This window comes from Cupressus sempervirens, chromosome 7, assembly GCF_028749045.1.
Source record: "Cupressus sempervirens isolate cs-2001-9-10 chromosome 7, ASM2874904v1, whole genome shotgun sequence".
Lineage (NCBI taxonomy): Eukaryota > Viridiplantae > Streptophyta > Pinopsida > Cupressales > Cupressaceae > Cupressus > Cupressus sempervirens.
In genome coordinates, this window is record NC_143124.1 from 148,457,957 (window position 1) to 148,475,457 (window position 17,501).

Genomic DNA, 17,501 nt, shown 5'->3' on the forward strand with positions numbered 1-17,501 from the left:
TTCATGTGGGAAATCTGGAAAGAACGCAATCGCTGAATTTTCTTAGACCAAAGTCTACCAGTAAAAGCCTTATTATCCAGAATAGAAGTAGCAATTTCGGAAGTGATGAATAATGACCTCAGAAAGAGACCCAAAGAAGAAGGATCCTTCTCTGACTGGGATGCAGAAGTGAAAAAACTCTGGCCACTATTAATTAATCCCCCCTTAGCTTATAAAAAGAAGAATGATCTAGCTAGACTCACATGTAAATGAGAGCCTCCTCCTCCTGGATGGAAGAAGTTAAATTTTGACGGGGCATCAAGAGGAAATCCTGGAAAAGCAAGAATAGGATGTATCATTAGAGATGAAGGAGGAAAGTGGATTGCTAAAAGATCAAAATCACTAAATATGACCTCTAATAATATTGCAGAACTGGAAGTTATAAAGGAAGGTATTAATCTATGCATTAAATTAAATATTTAAAAACTTATAATAGAAGGGAATTCCCAAATCATAATTAATGCTCTCAGGAAAGGAGCCACCCCAAATTGGGTTCTAAACTCCAAACTAGAAGTAATTATTAATTCACTCTTAGCATTCGAAGACATTAGATTTGCTCATATTTACAGAGAAGGAAATAAAGAGGCCGACACACTGGCCAATCTTGGTACCGATGGTATTAACTCATTAACTTTCAATAATCAAATAGATCCTTAAATTTAAGTTGGATTAATCATTTCCTTACAAAAACTTTGATATGATAGTGTGATCCCACATGTACCAAATCAATCATGGTAAGAAAATCCCTCAACTTTGCCTTGTAATCACCTTGGTATGATTTATTTGAGAGGAGTTTTTTTAATCATGCACATGCCTCTTCATTATTAGACTTCCAAATTTTTTGAATCACCCTATTTATCAGACAGTTTGGGGCTTTTTCACTATTTAGTTTCATTTTCAGCAGTAAATTTGTTAGGGGTATAGGTTGGAAAATGGATTCCAACATCAGTCTGTTCCATGCTTATGAAAAGTGTACCATGGCATTCTATGGGCTAGCTACGCAAGAATGATGAAATAGGATTATGAGGCCCATAGATGACATGAGCCGAATAGCTATCAGTAGGGCTTTAGGGGAAGGAATTTTTAGTTACAACTACTCATGGAGAACTAACAGTGACATAGTTGGGCTCTGGGTAGGCTATTTGGTGAGGGCAAGGATTAAGAATGGGACATTATCAGGATTACCCATAACATTTTCGACCCTTGCTGGTTAGTGGGTTTGGAACTAGCTATCGCCAACATTGACGCTTAGCTTCGCATCCCTCTACCAGAGGCATACATGGAACTCGACATTAATAGCCAAGAACTGGCAAGGAGCTTGAAACGTCCCTACATGACCATTAGGGATAATATCTAGTTCTATCAAGAATGGCCGCAAATGGAGATGAGCATCAGATTTCTGTTAAGATGGAGAGGCATCATTGAAGACCTGGGAAGGGATTGGCTAACTGATTATCTAAAGGCATATGATGCCTATATCCATCCAGAAGTGGATTTCTATGACATGGAAAATGTGGAATTTTGTCTTCCAAATTATGGTAAAACCAGCACGGGAAGGTCTTCTTATGAATTTCCCCCAGGATCAAAGGCTATTTCTATGCATGAAGCTTTAGAAATTATAATGGTATTCAGAAAAATTGACTGAATCGTGACGTGGGTCATTTTGCATATTAATATGATACATATTTTGGCTGATAGCACTTTGTTTTAAGCTTGAGTGCCTCTGTAGATAATTCGTCCATATTACTAAATCGAGCAAATTTGTTGTTTACTACATTTTGTTAGTTTCTTTTTTAAATTAGACAAGAGATGATGCTTATTGTACATATTATTAATATATATAATGGAAATCGTGTTTAGCTATAAATCTAGTTCCTATTTGTGATATGATGTTCATTTTGCAATTCTCTAGAAATATATGATGGAAGATTTAATTGACACACCCTCATAACCAGGGCACTGAGTTAATCAATTTCCACCCCAATATCCATATCAAAAAATCTTATGAGAGATACAGAGTGACGTCTCTGACAAAATCTATGGCTTTTCAGTTTGTGTTCATCTAGGATCCTACTAACTCTTTAAAATCTTGATATTATTCCTTTAATATGCAGAAAATACTCTTTGAATGAATAATGTAGTACGTTCTCAAATACTCTCTCATCATTATAACTTAAAAATCAACAAAATCCATTTAATTATATATCAAAATAATTAAGCTAAGACAGATTAAAGATTAAATAACTGAATCAAAATTTTAATCTTATTAATCTATCTCAACATGGAATATAATTGTTGGTAATGATTCCCTTGGCTGCATATTATAGTTAGTTTTTTCATTAACCTTTAACTTTTGTTGTTGTTGGTGAATTTAGATAGATAATGATCTCCCCATCCACTCTAGAGATTATTGGGATGAAATTTATATTGATCGGATTAACCTTTTAAATTACCACTGGGGTATGCCCCTTTTATTGATGTATAATATAGGACTAAGGTCCCAGGCAAGATAGGAGGTTTTCTTTCCCCATTCTTTCCTACCTGTGCCTGTCAGAACGGGGGAACTCTATGTATTTATATTGTATTAATAAAATCAATCAAGGCTTAGGCTGTTTACTGAGCAAAAATAAATAAAAATGAACGTTTGTCTAAATTATGATTGGTGTCACTTCAAAACTTCATAAACTACACAATATTCAACCAAAATGAATCAAACCAAATGCATCTTTTGGATATTGATGTTACAAATCTAATGCTGAAAGAATTACTTCATTATCACTTCTAGAAAAAAAGTTATGTGTGTCAAACAGACTGTCACTCTTTAAAAATATTGAATTTTATTATGTACCACTTTTCAGAGGAGATGAAATAATTGACATAAATTATTATTATTTTTAGATTAAAAAATATGTTTACAAAGTAGGAACAGAGTACTAAAAATCACTAGTTTATGTCATCTTGAAATTATTTATAGTTTTAGAGATATAGTCACTCGAATGTGAGGTTTGTTGCAAAAATATTGATTTCAGTGTCAAAATTGGCCAAAAAGTGGAACCCATTATTGTGAGATCACCCTGCATTGTCATTGGCATTATGTAGATCATCAAGAAAAATTGTGTTTATCAACACTGCACCATCAGAGAGCAAATTTCTCATGCTAAAATGTCCAAAACTATTGGCTAAAGAACATGACAACTCTAAGAACAACATGTATCCTTCTGCAATAGAAAAATACATATCAAGGCCAACCACATAAGACAACTTATCACTTGTCGATTACATTGCACTCTACTATAATAAATCAACTAATTTTCAAAAAAGATGAAAAACACAAATTATACGCTTCGTCAAATACAATCCACACATTGACTATGACAATTATTGTAGAGAGAAACTCATGTTGTACATACCTTTTCAAGTAAATGAGGAAACATTGTTATTAGAACACAACACATGGGTTGATGCATTCAATGCTAAAAAAACACAAATAGCAAAAACTAAAAAAATATTCAATGCACAAATTGATTATGGATGGGGTAACATAGATGATATACAAAATGGACTAGAGAACAATGAAAATGCAACAATGATATTTAATCACCACATACAATTTGATAATTAATCAACAACACAAGAATAATATGACTTAGCTCATGACTTAATGCACAATAGAAAATCCAAACCAAATCAAACTATTCAAATTGTACACAATGCATTGTTTTCAGAAATTGCACATCCATTCTTGCAAAGCACACAAGAATACTTCACAATGTGAAGAAAATTAAGCAAAGAGAAACAAACAATATTAAAAGATGTCATTATGACAAAAAGAATTTTTCCACATAAACCACTATACTTATTCCTAATGGGAGGAGTAGGAACTGGCAAGACCTTCATAGAAAAACTACTCTATGAGGCTTTGATTTGCCTATATGACAAACAACTATAGAGTGATCCACTCAAATAAAAAGGCATTATTGTCACACCGATAGGAAAGGCTGCATACAACATAGGAGGCTTAACTGCACATTCCATATTTCATCTACCATGTAGCTCATCAAAAATCACACCATTGGGCTCAAGCACCTTGGACAGCTTAAGCAAGAGACTAGATCAACTTCAAGTTCTTCTAATTGATGAGACATCACTGATAGGGTCAACAACCTTTTACAACATAGACAAAAGACTACATCAAATAAAACATGCACCAACTCAACCCTTTGGTAACATAGACATCATATTTTCTGGTGATTTCTACCAAGTGCAATCAGTTAGTGATGGATGGATTTTCGAAGAATCAAGAATTAATGGTGAGAAAATTCCATACACATTTTGGACTGACAATATCAAATACTATAACTTGAAAACTATTTTTAGACAAAGAAATGAATGCTTTGTATTCATTCTAAACCATATTAGAATCTCTGAACAAATAGATCAAGACATCTGGTACATAAATAGAGCATGTCAGAAGCCTATACTTAACAATCCAAAACTACCACAGTTGTTCCAGTGCAACTCTATTGTTGATGACCACAATAGAAAAATGTTAGAGCTCCTACCAACAAAACTCTACAAACTTGAAGCAATTGATTAGAAAGATAGAACTTTTGAGAAGAACCCTCATCAAGTAGAAAGGACAAGCTTACCCTTAACTATATTCGTCAAGCCAGGAATCCTTATTGAGCTTATAGCAAGCAATCTTGACACACAAGATGGTTTGGTCAATGGTGCTGATGGTAGATTCCAATTACATACAAATGACAATGAAGACATCCTATAGATTGAGTTCAATGATGCTGATGTCACAAAACTATGAAGACAACAAATGCAACACATGTGCAAACATGCAACACCGCCTACATGGAAACCACTAACACAAATCACAAGAAGAATGCAAACATTAACAAACATAGTCATACGATCACAATTCCCTATACAAATTGCATTTGCAAGAACTATTCACAGAGCACAGGGCTTGACAATGGACACTGTTGCTTCTGACCCCACTAAAGTCTATCAACATGGCCTTTCCTATACTACTCTGTCCCATGTAAGAGACATAGAAAAATTGAACTTGATGAGAAAACTACACCACAATAATTTTAGGCTCTCCTAGAAAGTCAAAGTAGAAATGCAATGGTTGCAAACATCATTGCAATGGCCTCTACATTACACTTTTTCTCCTAAATCACTAACCACCATTACAATATGTACTTTAAATAGCTGAAGCCTACAATTGCATGCACAAGAAATAGACCACAATCATGATTTACATAGTGCAACTCTACTTTGCCTACAAGAGACAAGAACTAGGCACATTGATCAACTACCACTGCTCAATGAAAAAATTGACTTATACGCATCATACGCCATTCATGGATTGCTCATATGTTGCAAAAAACTATCGTAGTGCAAAAAATAGAAATGTACGCAACAAGACACTTTGAATAAATCATAATTGACATTTTTCATATACAAAAATGCTTGCAAATTATAAACATATATATGACACCAACTGCACCAGGAAATGATCTCTTCACTTTTATGCAAAGCATCATGACCACTTTGCCAAAACATTTAAAACTAACAATTGCAAGAGACTTTAACATCGACATTCTAAAGACATCAACAAAAAACTCACACCTCTTCAACATCATGCAACAACACAATCTCAAACTCGCAACTGAGAACACAACAACACCAATAGGAAGCAACCTTGACCATATCTAGATACATAACATGGACATTGAAATAAAAAAAGCCACTATTTTGGACACATACTAGACTGACCACTTTATAGTTGCAGTCCAATTCCAACTATAGCAAATGACTTTCATAATCTCTTTCTCTTTCTTATATCAAACACAAAAATAAATATCATACGTTACACTTAATCATCCAATATTCACTACGTGTTAAGTGTAGATCCATTTGAGTAGACCATGGAAATAGAACATAACAAAGGCTCTCCAACTACTCTCCACAACAAAAAGTAGAAGAGGCAAGTAGTCTTACTACTTTGATACTCCTCTACAATGGCTCAACATAAATTAATTACACTCAATGAATTTGAGGATAACTTATCCACTTTTATTGTAGATAGAAGTTCACTGCCACTTCCCCAACTTCCATATTTGACATTTACAACACACATTCAACAACGGTCTTTGAGGGTGACATCCTTGCTACATACAGACCAACTTTCCAAGAACTCTGCACAAAATGAATAGAGATCATCAATTGCACACATAGATTTGACAGACACAGCTGGTCTACTTACTATAACAACAAACATTACCAATGCCTTAATTGATAAATACTTGCATTGGCTGACTCTTGGAACAAGCATCTGCATTTAAAAATTTGGAATCAAGAGAAAAAACTCACAATATGAAAGAGGAGATGTTGACTATTGCATACAATTCAAGTCAAAAACTAAAGTGGAAAAAAATAACTACTATCAGCAAACAACAGAGACTATCGCCTGGTACCAAAATATCCCAACTGATTCAGTCACACAACAACTATCCAACTGGTAGTCTTGGTGTCCTTATAACTTCATATGTACAGAACCCCACACAATTCCATCTCCAGATCAGAGATGGACAATGACCATCTGACATAGCTACTTAAACACTAGTACATTTGCACTTATTTTTCTACCAAATGTATGATTTATTTTATTTTTTGGTTTTCATCCCCATATTGGTTGAAAATGTATTAAGTTTCCCTGAGTTGGTTGAAATTTTGACCAACTTGGGTCATAAGAAATAAGAAATATGTTAATCTTATATGTATATAGGCTTATAGTCTATGATATTATTGTTTAGTTTTATTTCATTCCCACCTGTGTAGGGTATCATTGTAGGTAATATTAGGGCTTTGTGGGTGAATTTTGTAGGATATCCATCGCTAAAGGAAGGTGAATGATCATTGAAGGAAGGTGAATGATTGTTGGATTCATTCTATGGCAGCATACATTGGCAAAGGAAGAAAGAAGGAAGCCTTTACATGATTTTGTCAAGTCCAAAAGGGTGAAATTATGATCAAAGCAATGTTCTAGGCATCCCAGAGTGAATGCCTAGGTTGGATTTGTGTAGCAGGTGAAGTATGCCATGGATTGCGGTGCCTTGAATCTACATCTTCTTGCAAAGAAATCGTTGGAGGAAGCTAAATCTGATACTTAGACAAGATGAATGATTTTCCATTTGAAGGTTAGAATGTCCTAGTGAGATTTTAATTCCATGTGTCATAATCAATGCAAAAAGAATCTAAATATATCATTTATATGCCCTTCTACATTTGTGCAATATGTTCTCCTTTCAACAATGAAGAGTAAATGATGTTTGTGCAAATCAATTATATTGACATCTTGGAAAATGATCTCTTAATTTGATGATCATTAGATGCATTCAGTCAGTGATCCTCAATATGCACCAAGTGCTTGTATCTTACTCCATAGGCTCTTTCAATTTGATAGTATGGATTGAAATGAGATCTTCTTTCCTATAACTCCAAAGAACAATGCCTGAATTCTCTCTCTATTACTTACTACTAGAGGCAATGGACAAGCTTTGGTGTCAAAACTATGTGGGAATGCAATTCCTAGCCTATTCATATGCTTCTGACTTTTGTCATTTATAACTAACTGCCGTGCAACTTCCTTGAGCAACAACTGTTTGGCAAAAACCTTGGGAGTTTGATTGGGCATACTGTACTTCCTAATACATAGATGTAGGAGAATTTTGGAAACTTAGCATACCATGATCCATACTTCTTCACAAATTTCTCCACTCAACTTGATAATCTTGTTAGGAGTGCCTTGTAATACTCTCACTATGTGCATAACAAAGGCTTTGTTTGCAATCTTAAACCCATCCCTGTCTTGAGGTTACATTTGTGGATAGTAATCATATATCATGTATTATCTTGGTCCAATTCCAATTACACCCAAACATTCCGATTCTTTGTACTTGTGTTCTCACACAATCATGTAGGTCACACACGAGCTCATGTAAAATGTCATTGATTTCATCATAGTTCTTAATTGTATATTTAAGTTGTCATTGATCATTGTCGCCCAATCAAATCTTTCACTTGCATTAATGATACTCTTGATTAAATAGCTCATCCATGGTCTGAATAGTGTTGCTTGTGAGCTTCCAATTGCTTTATTCAATGTGATTATGAGGTCTTGATATCTTCTTTAAAATCTTCCTTGGTCAACTTTGACAACTTGGTATTGTGCTTCTTGGATTATAACCACTCATTGTTGACAAGAGTGATGTAGTCATCCTCTCTTTTTTTCAAACTCTTTCATGACAAACTCTCATGTTCTGATTAAGCCATCTTTGCGCTATGAGATATTGAATGGATCCCTTATGTTATCAAGTATGATTGTAACCACAAGACTTCCTTTAGGGTTCAGTACTTGTTTCAATATCATATCTTCTAGTACATTTAGCCATTAGCTTGGGCCATTGCTTGACTAGTGGAAATGCAGTTGCATGAACTATACCACTCTTCAAGATTTTCTTTGCCCATGGTGATGGATTGTATTGAAATGTTCTATCTCTTGTCAAATTCATGTTATAGGAAGCAAGTTTGGTGTCATTGATTTTCTTCCATTTGGATGTAAAGTTTGTCTCGAGGAGCATGTCTCATAAATCATGTTTGAGCTACACAATACTACATTGTCTTGAGTTTATCCCATCTTTAGGTGCCTTTTCCTATTTCTTTGAGCCTTCTCCTCGATTAGCTCCTACCATTCTTGAACCTACCATACAACACCTTGCATTAGGTTTTTTCTTTTTCTATTTCTTTAAATCAATAGGAGTCATTATTTAAGAAATCATAATTCAAGATCACGAACAATTCTGATTTGTCCATTTGCTTCTTTGCTGAATGACTCTTTAAGCAATTCGACCACACATACTTTGCGACTACTTTACAAATTTGATACATTGCCTAATTTCAATGAGATCTCTTAGCTTGAAATCCAAATCTGGATACGTTTTGAGTTTACACAAGGCATGATTACTTTTAGATTTTACAAATTCAACAACACCTATAGCTTGCAGCCTTTAGAGCTGATTTCTCTACACCAAAATTTGGACTTGTATAATTGAGCAGTCTTAGTTTCAATGTTTATAGACCTGATCATGAATATTGATCAACATTGTGCACAAATTTGGCTTGTTAAAAAATGGTTAGTTGCTGATGTAAATAGATTTACTTTGCTCCTTATTTGATTTGCTTGAGCTAACTGAGTTTATGATTTGAAATGAAGTGGGCAGGTTCCTTTTTATATGGCTATAGAGTCCAAAGTGTGTGACTTAGAAAATAGATAAATTGAAATAATTCATATTAATCAAATCATCTCACTTCATTCACCAAATCAAAACCAATTCCTTAAATTTAGATTTTGCTTCTTCATCATTTATTTAAATTGCTCCTCATGATTTAATAGAATAGAATCATAGTTCATCAACATTAATTTAAAATTTAAATCACTCCTACTCACAAATGGTTCCAATATTCCCATGGACAAGTAATGTTCCAAATTTCATAAGATTGGGGATTATGAAGGGTCATACAGGATTAGAGGCATAGGTATGCATTATAAATAAGTGTTTTTTTCTTAATCTAGTGTAATACATAGTGTTGCATAATTAATCATTGTTAATTGGCACTCTCCTAATAAGGAACATTACAAGTTGCTATCCCCAAGTGCATTTACTTTATTAGTTATTAATATATACTTCGTCTAATCCTTGTTCACTCACTAATATAGTTAAGAGGATAGGTTGGCTTGTTAGGGTTGGAGTAATACCATGTTGGAGGAAGCTTTTAAGCCAGTCGTATGGATGTATATCACAAATCTTTGAGGACGTAGCCCAAAAATAGGTAATTCTTATATGTGCCACAAATCCTTTAGGGAGCCTACTTGTAGAGGGTTTCCAAGGCCCTGTTAAAAGTAATTTCCCATCTTTCTTAAGGTTAGTGATGAAGAGTGCAATGGGGAATTGAATGCTTGAATATGTATTGTGAATCAACAATTATTTGTTAATGCAATTGAAATCCATAATGATGAACATTGATCATTATGAATTGGCATTCTCCTAGTAAGGAATTTTTTATATTGCCATTTTTATGCAAGATCTAAACCCTAGTTGGGAATAGTAGTGTAAATCAGTGGAGGTCTCAATAAGGGACCTTGCAATGACATTAAAGCACTATCTTGCCATCCTGTAGGGTATTGGATAAAAATAAGGGATCATTCTAAGTCAATAAGAAGAAATCTAACAATGTAATGTATTATGTGTATACTTGGTGTATGCTATGTGTCTTCATGCCTTAATGTGTAGACTTTGTATATGGTTCGTGTCTTCATGCATTAATGTGTATGCTTCATGTATGCTCTATGTCTTGATGCATTCATGTGTATGTTCTGTGTATTCTTTGTGTCTTCATGCATCAATGTGTATATTTTGCATATCCTTTGTCTTCATATATTCATGCATCCTCAAGTATGTGCTCCATGTGTGTTTCTACCCTTGGTTGGTCTGAGAAAGATAATAACTAGGAGCAAACAAAAATATATAAATTTAAGGCATGTTGTTATGCAAACATTGGTTTTTGCAAATTCAATTGACATCATTTTGCAATGGCCTACATTTTTGTCTCTAGATAAGAGAAAAATGTATAATGATAATATCAGAACTGGACCTTGATAGCAATATTGTAGTTTGATTTGTTGTAGTAAATGTCTCATATTTATCAATATTAGAGTAGCATGGTGCAATATATAAACAATAGAAATGATTTGATGATTTATTAACTATTGCTTAACTCCTCTATTCATCACGGTGGAAACAACTCAATACCACACTTCATGAACACTCATGATAATATTTAGTTTCTATAACTAGGGCCATTCCTAGACCCAAAACTTAGCATCAAGGGTTCACTCTTGCTGATCCTACCTACGTATTCTTGAGTGGGAAGTTAGAGGCTTCATAGTTTGCAGTTATAGGGAGTTCATTCTCTCCTCTTGACAAGATCTCTAATCTCTCTTTAACTATTATTATTAATTAAGTGATGGTTCCATCTCTATCGTCACCTATCATTATTTGTAGCAACTTACACATATTCATAAGGATCATATCACAAATCACACACATCGTGATTATAATGAGCACCTGTCTCATATAAAAAAACTTGTGCATACACATCATAGGTACACAAGTTAACTAGCTTCCATATATCGCATACATAGTAAGTAGCTCCAACATACATCACAAACACTATAGTGACTTGCTCACATGTGAATCACAAGACAACAATGACTAGTTCACATATAATGGCTAATCATTCGCTGCCCATGCGCATCCTAAAGGAGGGATTGTTAGTGCATTGTGCACTACACTATGGGTCCCATTCCTTTCCTTGGTCTTGGCACTAGTAGATACTTGGGAAGGGGATTAGGTTCATCCCATGATAAACCCAATTGGGTGAAGTTTACCATTTCCACTTCAAACTAAACCCAAAAGCATAGCACGAGGTTCATCCAATTATCACCTACCTGTTCCTCATTAGAAATTCTCTTCCCTATAGTCCCTCAGATAGACAAGTAATTAATCCTTAAGGAGGTAGCCTCATGATAGGTATTAGATATATGTGCCACAAATCCTTTAAGGGAGCCTACTCAAAAATGGTTTCCAAGGCGCACGGACAAGTAATTCCCCATCTTTCTCAAGATTAGTGATGAAGAGTGCAACAAGGAATTGAATGGTTGAAAATGTATTGTGAATCATCAATTATTCCTTAATGTAATTCAAATTCATAATGATGAAAGTTGATCATTAGGAATTCAAACTCTCCAAGTAAGGAAAATTTTATATTGTTATATCTGAGTGGGATCTAAGCCCTAGTTGTGAATAGTAGAGTAAGTCAGTAAAAGTCTCAATAGGGGACACTACAGCAGTAGAGTATGCTAACATCCCATTTGAGGAAAGCAGTGAGTGGAAAGGAAACCAATAAGTCTTCAATGGCAAAAGTTTGACTATATATCAACTAAATATTGGTGAGGGTCCAAGAGACTATTATTGATTATTGGAAAAGTATCAAAATATTACACTTTGACTCAAATCAAGAGTCACATATAAAATAGTCATTGGATGATGAAGGTTGTGATATAAGACTTTAATATATGAAGTCATCTATTCACCCAAGCATCGAATAAGATTCAACGCTCTATCATAGCTTATCAAATGATGGGGGCATACAGAGATATAAGGGATATGAAAGAAGAGCAGTCACAAACCTCTACCAATAACACAAAATTTGAGTTATTCAAGTTGAAAGATGATAAGATGATCATAGAACTGACTAAATATTTAATGATATCAAGATTACTATACTACTCATGGGGATGATGCACTCTTTATTGCAAAAGCTTACTACCACACCACAACTGCTCTTTGTTAGTTGGGTAACAAACATGATGCTCTATCAAGTGTGAGCATTAATAAGAATATGTTTGAAACAATTATCAGAAACTTTTTGTTAGAGAGGACTGATCATACTATGGATTTTTTTGAGGGAAGTGGATCAAATTGAAGGTTGGCAAAAACAAGAACCCCTAGCAAGCTTGGCAGTTTCGAGGACATTCTCTTTGCTAGCAATGACATGCAAGATACACCAATGATAATCGCTCTTCAATATGTTATTCATGAGAATGATTACCTTGTGGGTATGGCCTTTGTTGACTTGACAAAGATAACTTTAGGCATCACCGAGTTTCTTGAGGACAACCAATACTCAAACCTGGAATCTGCTATGATAGCTCTTGGTTGTAGGGAATGCTTGTTACCTCTAGGTAGTGGAAAGTCCACTAATGATAAATGCCTGCATGATGTATTGGCAAGTTGTAATGTTCTCTTAACTAAACAAAAGAAATTTGATTTCAAATCTAGGGATGTTGATCAAGATCTTCATCACCTTGTAAAAGGTTTAGTTGAGTAATTGAAGGACATAGTTACAAGTTCAAAGTCTGTTGCTAGAGCTTTGGCAACCCTCCTCTCTAACATAGATTTTCTTGTAGATGACATCAATTATGGAAAGTTTACCATTCAACATTATCACATAGGCAAATTTATGCAGCTGGATGCTACAACTTTACAAGCATTGAATGTTCTTGAAAGTAAAACAGATGTGAACAAGGACTTTAGTTTATTTGGATTGATGAACAAGACATGTACTACTGGCATGGGGAAGAGACTGTTGAATAGGTGGCTCAAGAAACCTCTCTTATATGTAGAAGAGATCAAGTGTAGACTAGATATGGTGCAAGCATTTGTTGAGGATGCATAATTATGCCAAGATTTAAGACTTCATCTAAAAAGAATTACAGATATTGATTGACTTGTGTGGAAATTGGAGAAGGGTAGGGCCAATCTACAAGATATTGTAAAGCTCTATCAGGCAAGGACCTTTAAGTTTTAATGTATTTGATTTTTTATACTATGCATTTGTAATAAACATTCTTTGTATTTTTTCTCTTCTATGATCACATGGATACTTTTGCACTGCATTTATGTGTTTCTTTCACAACAGTGACATCGTGCTTTTGAATGAATGTTGATCATTTCTTTGTAACTAAATGTATTTGTGTGTTGTGCAATTGCACTTACTGATTAAATGGTGTATTTCATCATCTATGATTATTCTTAGCTATCATGCTAAGGTTGTAGTTAGCAGATATCACATCTTCTACAAGATGAGGACTATGGTTTTCAAGCACTTAAACTCTTTTTGGATCGTTTTTTTCACTATAGTTATTGTACATGTGACAAACAAGCATACAACTTCCTGTAATCAAAAGTTCACTCAAATGATATCAAGGGGATTTTTCTTTATTGATTAGGGAAAGATATTTTGATGCCTTTGACCTTTGGACAGATGAAGAGCATTTGACAAAGTTTGCAGCACTTGTGGGGGCTGTTGTTGATCTCAATCAACTTGACAATGAAGAGTACGTGATCTCAACTAGTTACGATCCTAGTCTGACAACACTTAAGAGTGAACAAGATGAAGTGGAAGAAAAAATTCAAAAAGTACATCATAAAGTAGTAGATGATCTGGATCTTCCTATTGATAAGGCTTTAAAACTAGAAAAAGGCACACAATTTGGACATGTATTTAGGATTACAAAGGAAGAGGAACAAAAAGAATGGAAGAAGTTGAATACATAGTATATAGTCTTAGAAACACAAAAGGATGGAGTCAAATTCACAAATGCAAAACTTAAGCGACTTGGGAGCAATATATTAAGTTATCAGATGAATATTCAAGTAGTCAAAGGCAACTTGTTACCCATGTGGTATAGACAACAACAACATTTACTAAGGTAATTTTTTTTAGTCTATTTTTTAACCTTATTTACTATTTAATCTTTGTGAGAAATAATTCCATACATAGTCTTAATAAAATTTTCTCTGATATTGTATGTTCTTTTTAAATATATTTATGGCATTAACTCATATGCCTTCACTCGTTGTTGAGTCCTGACTATTTTTATTTAAAGTCCTCAAAGCTTATATGATTACTTCAAATAATAATGGCTAGGTTAAGCTATTCCTTTTGCATGCTTATTGAATTGTCCAAAAAGAATGTATTATTGTAGGAAAACTAATTTTTTTGTAGGTGATGATTGATTTGAAATTTTCTTAATGTCGGTTGGATGATTTTGTATGGATGTCAAGTAATGTTGTAAGACAAGTTTTGAATGAATTGGTTCTTGAACTCATAGGCCTTTGATAGCATACAATGATAGTCTATGTTAACACTTAAGTAGTTAACTCTATGCTTCATATTTCTTTAGGAGTCAGTCCCACCTCTTCAACAAACCTATATGTTTGCAAGAATTACAAGCTTAATTTTTTTTTATGTTGCAAGAACTAGACCTCTTCATTGCTGCACTTGGAAAATAATAATTTAATTTTTTAACAAATTAATTTGTTAGCACTGTTTTTTAGTACACTGTTATGGGTATGTAAAAATGTTGAATGCAAGTCATGAACATTAAAGACTTGTTTGTGGAAAGGATGCATAGTTGTTGGTGGAAGAGATGTATAGCTATAATGTGTACGTACTGTCATTATTTATCATTTTTCTTTTGGCATGACAAGACACATAATCGTCCAACAAGTATGGTTTTTACACATCTTTTTCATAACACATTTATATAATAGTTAATTATAATTAAACTTAGATTTCAAGAGACTTTGTGGATTTTCTCATATCTTGTGTAAGAATTGGCTGTAAATATGACATGCTCACCTCAATGTGGACATATAAGACTATTTTAAAAATACTTGCAACCTTACCCTTCTCTTAATCTGTGATGCTTTTGATGGTGAATATCCATTGATATGTGGAAGTTGGAACTGACTGATTTAGTGATTGGATTATTGAATAAAAGACTGGAGCTCACTTTGATTTTTTCCATATGTGCACCTAGCCTATACCTTATGATTTTTTCACTTTCATGTTATCTAGGCTACCTATTTTAATTTTTCTACTTTGAAGAAATGTTGTGATCAAGCACTAAATAAGATTGGATTCATGTATTGTAGTCAAAATTCAAATAGTTATGTGTCTTGATTTCAGCTTTATAGGAAACTCTTGAGCTGCTCTTTGTGTGTCTAATTGCTTAATCTTCTATACTGGTTTAGACAAGCCAAAACTATATGAACTATAATTTCAGCTATCCGATGATTCATCATTCCTTATTGATCTATATTTAGTGTCTTTTCTCCAATTTTGGTATGTTAAGAACTTCAACCATGTTAATTCTTTTTTTCATAGTGGCACAATCTACTTATGCTCATTATGTACAACACCCTTTTGACTTGTGTGTCATTATACTTGAGTGCTCTTCAGGGTTATCTAAGACTACTAGATTTAGATACTCTATTACCAAGAGATATTTTTCTAATAATATAGACTATGAAAGACAAAGATCTTTAAGCACTAGTATTTGTCATACTACTCTTTATTTTGGGTTTGACAAATGATCTTATAATCCTATATGTTTTCCTTTAAAGCCTGGTTCATGAAGAGTAATTTAATGCTTTACTTTGTTTCCACCAATGAATGCCCATTTATCATTTTTATATGATTCAATCACTTTACTATTAATTAAGCATTTAACAAAAATGGAAGTAACTTTCTTGACATGAAATAGAGGCGTGTTTTTAATTAGGCTATCTTTATGTCAAATTAAGATACCCATAATTCTGCAAATTAACCTATTGTTGGGATTATTATTAAAGGCAAGTGTTTTGCTCTACAGGCAGGGTAAAAAAACTAGCAATAACCATAGCAAGTAGAGTAGTTGTTGGACCTATGTTTGCATTATGTTTGGTGGGAATTTATGTTGAAATTAAGGCTACAAAATGCTTGGCACAAGTTCATTGCATAGCCATAGATGGTAAGTTAAGATAATCATTTGCTATTTTTATTTGATTTTTCTTTCTTAGGTAAAAATTTTAATAGCTCCTTGCTTTGTACTGATAGCTTCAATGTCTAGCAACATGTTGATCATTAGGCAGTGGAAATTAGTCTAGTGACGTGGTAATGTACTCCTCATATGATGCTAGTTTCATTATGTGTTTAAATGAGTTAAGTGTTAATGTTTGGCATTGAAAGATCTTAGCTTAGAGGTTGAATGGTTGGAAGACTTGGTTTAGGTTTGGAAATTTTGATTTACTTACACTCTTTATCTGTTGTGATTGGCAATGGGTCATTCTAGTCATGGTCTATTTTTAAAATTTTCACATCCTCAAAGACATCAATTAGGAAAATCTTTGAGAAGTTTAGTGCTATAGGGACTCCCTACCATAGTCAATATATGATTTATAACTACTTTTCCCCCCATATGCTTGAAGAGAGAGATTTCATATAGTGCATCCACAATATAGCCTATAGAGGAAGCAAGGACAATTTTTTGGTATTGATGAATGCTTCTGGATATAACTATGTAGTGTTTTCTAGCATCAAAATTTGAGAAAAAATGTGAGTCTGATCCAAACTATTGATGCTGAAAAAAGTTGCATCATTATATCAAAAAGCATTCACTAGAACTATCATGAATTGTGGAAATTTCATGTCTCTTACAGTTTTCTGATGATCTTTACCAAAATGAGGGATCCTTCAATGCCAAATTTTATTCAAGGCCTTGTCTTTATTATGAGGGGATGCTTGCATGTTGTCTGTCTTTAAAATTTGTATTTTACTTTCTCTAGAATTACTTTAACATTGCATGCTTCCAAATTACAGTGTCATGATAATGACATCATAGATGCTAGACGAGGAGCATAGTCTACTTAGAAAGAATTAAAAAAAGCACTTGAAAAACTTGAAAAGGCCTAATTTAATGCTTTCATAAGGAAGAA

General features: G+C 33.8%; 1 pseudogene; it reads left to right on the plus strand.

Annotated features, from left to right (window-relative positions):
• The first annotated feature begins 1,417 nt into the window (after positions 1–1,417).
• Positions 1,418–17,427, plus strand: LOC149545960 (DNA mismatch repair protein MSH2-like; annotated as a pseudogene).
• The last annotated feature ends 74 nt before the right edge of the window (positions 17,428–17,501 follow it).